The following is a 3753-nucleotide window of genomic DNA, read 5'->3' on the forward strand; positions in this document are numbered from 1 at the left end:
TATACCTCATTTTTTGTCTCATACCATAAAATGAAATGGAAAAATAGATGGACGGCAGGGATGAAACACATACATCATAAAATGATCTCTCCAAATGAATGGACGGTGTTGATATAATACATACACCATTGTGGGGCACACAGATTTGACTCCTTTTTTGGATCAACTATTAAAATAATCCGTTAAAATGAATGGACAGAGTGGATAAATAACATACATCACGGTGGATCCTAAAAGACTTAAAAACTAGGAGACGGATTGGCTACTCGGTGCTCTGTGGGGCCCACCATGATGTATGTGTTTCATCCATTCCATTCATCCATTTTTACAGATCAGTTTAGTAATTTACAAGAAAAAATTATAGGGATATAAATCTTAGGTGGACCACACCACAGGAAAAAAATAATGATTGGATATCCACTATTAAAATCCTCCTAAGGCCTAATGTACTGTTTATTTGACATCCAATCTGTTGATTAGGTCATAAATACCTAGATGAAGGGAAAAAATAAATATCAGCTTGATCTAAAACTTTTATGGCCCCCAAAACGTTTTTAATGGTCAACGTTCATTAAACACTATTTCCTGTAATGTGCTCCACTTGAGATTGAGATATAACTCATTTTTTCTTTCATACTATAAAATGATCTATAAAAATAGATGGATGGAATGGATGAAACACATACATCAAAGTGGGGCCCACAGAGACCGACCACCAGCCAATGGCTGGTGGCAGGGGGAGTAGCCAATCCGTTTCCTAAATACTAAGCCCCTCCCAATCGCTACTGTTTTCCCGTGGTGTTGTTCACAAGAGATTTATTTCGTGCTGATGTTTTGGTACAAATCTTTAAAAATTGTTTATAAATGGATGTACGGTGTGGATTAAACACAAACATCATGATGGGGCCCATAGAGCCCTACCAGATCCAAAGATCAAGCCACCGTTTTCATTTGTACGGTAAAAGCATGTTAGATTTGCATTTTATGTTAAATGGTGGTGACTCGTTCATAGAAAATGTGGGTTTGTTATATGGCTATCCAGACCATCCAAATAATGGGTCTTGTTGTAGATGGTTTATATTTATAATTATATTATGTAATAGTATCTTAACCATCCACTAAATGGACACTTAAATGTATGGCTGTGAATACAGTTTATTATATAAAATATCAAAAACTCACAATTTACGGATTTGTACCCTTATCCCATTTCAGAAGAGGAATTTTCATTTTCCCTCTCTCGACCGCCCTTTTCTTCCTCTCCCTTCCCTCTTTCGAGCGCCATTTTCATCGTCAGTCGATCGCCCTTCGATTGCCCTTCTGCCTTGCCATGGCGTGATGATTCAGACCGTTCATCCAGAAGCTCGTATACAGATTTCATGCTAAGGTGAGTCATGGAATGTAATCATATTTTTCTTTATTAAATCATGGGAGAAGATAACACATCCCCTACTGTCATCACCATCCACAGTCATCTCTGTTAATTCCAGCATCTCATCCGTCTAGACCCGCACTTTCACCATCGATCTCATCTCTGCCACAAGACCCGAAATCCACATCTATTAGGCCTTCCCACCTGTAGAAGGCCACCAGAAATAGATCAACTCATGAATGTAAATGATCTCTGTACTTGTGAGGCATGTCCAAATGGAGCAGTGACTAACGGTAAACTAGGGTCATCCCTATCTGATTGAACGGATTCCTACAACATGATAAGAATAAGATCTAAAATGTTTTAATCCAACACAGCTTCAATAAACAATAGAACATCTATTTTACAAAGTTTGATAGGCCCACAAGAACTTGTACACGTGTAGGACATCTGAGTCCTGTATCAGATAGGACCCACCATGATCATCCAGCCAAAGAATGCAGTCGATCAACTATCAGGTAGTTTACGCAAATACAGAACCAAAGCACTGTGTAAAAAGTGCTTTTAGATAATACATAGCTTTCTATGTCTGGCCTATCTGATGGTTGAACTGCCAAAAAAGCTCGTCCAGAGAATCTATATGGTGTATCACACCTGATGCATGGCTTGGATGTCTCACATACATTACATGCCAGGTTGACACGTGTCTCTCCGTAAAGGCGCAAGGAGGCTACCAAACATCTAATTTCACAATGCCATTATTCTAACAAATTAACTAGACAACTGTGCCGAAGTCATAAAAAAAAAAAACCAACAATATTAGAAACAACAATCTTATGAACTAAAGATGGGGCAGAAAAAATGTGAAATATTAGCACGCAAGCTATAGCTCAATTTCAGACTGAAACTTGATGCCTGTTGAATGTACAACTAAAAAAGGAGTGGTTTGGTTTTTTTGCGGAACCATTGTGTTAAGTTCAACATGGAAAATAGTAACCACGATAAGGCGGGCTTCTGTTCCTGTGTTTTCTGTACCAAATCACATGTGAGGTAAGAAGCTGATCTTATCACAACACCAATTTAGGCCTAGTACCACCCATCTACCCAATAGAAGGAACACCCAAACAAAACATTAAAGCCACAAGATGACCATTATCACTTCTCAGGGTACATTGGAGTCATGTCTGATATGCATCTTAGCATTGAGCAAGCCTTTAATTTTATTTTCTTTTGTATCATGCCATTCATTTGTTGATAACTTTGACTTTGGCAGCATGGAAAACAAAAACCACATTAGGCATGTTTCCATTATGTTGATTAATGCTTAAGGAATAATTGTTAGCATGGCATTGCTAGGTGCAATTTTTGGAGCTGCCTTAGGGGGTTGGACTAATGATGTTTATGGGAATAAGAAAGCTACCCTCACCTGAGCAAGTGAATGCAGGATGGCTGCATTTTATGCTGGTTTCCCTGGTATGCTTCCTTTTACATGGGCTATTTGCGAACAGTCGGTTTCTTTTCTTGTTCTATCATTTGTATTTACTATCTATCTATGTCAAACAGAAACTGTGCCTATTAGAACTGTAAACTGGCAATGCTCATCTGAACTGATGGTGGGATTGAGGCCTACATAGTAGCTACGATGCAGGGCCTTGCATTATATCAAAATCGAAGAAAGGGTTGTACCACTGGGCCAGTTGGATGTGATAAGGTATTTTGAGTTAAACCTAAATATGGGTGTTGTGAATTTTCAAAATAAAAGGATTATTTTGTCTCTTGGTTGTGTCTTCTGTTGACTCCTGGTTGTGTCTCATGGTGCCTTTTAGCTACTAGTTAGTCTTTTAGTGAATAATGTGATGGAAAGTTAAAACCAAATCAAGAGACGCTATGAAAGGACATGTAATTATGGGTCTGTAATTGAGACTGTTTTTGTAAAATCGAATGCACTCGATTTTTGGCTTTTGTTTTTCATTTTCTGAGTTCAGGTTGGTATATGACATATTAGAGCAGATATTTTGGTTTTCATGTAACTTATACTTTTTTCTGGAGTCAAATGAATGCAATTTCAGGGTTTTCCCACAGTTCTTGAGTTCAGATTGGTATTTTTGAGCTCCTGATGTCTTATTCTTGCACTTAAAAAAAAAAAAAAAAAACACAAATCAGAGTACAAATTGTGGTTTTTTTTTTTTGGTTTCTTTTCTTTTTTATGTAATTGAGTCTTTTATTCTGAAGTTGAAATCATGCAATTCTTGGGTTTTTCATGGTGTTTTTTTTAAAATTTTTAGTACAGATTGTTGATTTTGGACTCCAGATTATGGCTTTCCATAGATATTGTGGTTTTGGATGCAAATTAGAACACAAATTGCAATTTTACAAGCAAT

The 3753-nt window shown here is 37.3% G+C and overlaps 1 long non-coding RNA gene across 1 annotated transcript; it reads left to right on the plus strand.

The window, feature by feature from the left end:
• The first annotated feature begins 1212 nt into the window (after positions 1 to 1212).
• LOC131219442 (uncharacterized) lies at positions 1213 to 3546 on the plus strand. Its single transcript, XR_009158206.1, has 3 exons — positions 1213 to 1387; positions 2715 to 2845; positions 2936 to 3546. It is a non-coding gene; the product is annotated as an uncharacterized LOC131219442 (long non-coding RNA).
• Positions 3547 to 3753: the final 207 nt, after the last annotated feature.

The sequence above is a fragment of the Magnolia sinica genome, chromosome 11, assembly GCF_029962835.1.
Source record: "Magnolia sinica isolate HGM2019 chromosome 11, MsV1, whole genome shotgun sequence".
Lineage (NCBI taxonomy): Eukaryota > Viridiplantae > Streptophyta > Magnoliopsida > Magnoliales > Magnoliaceae > Magnolia > Magnolia sinica.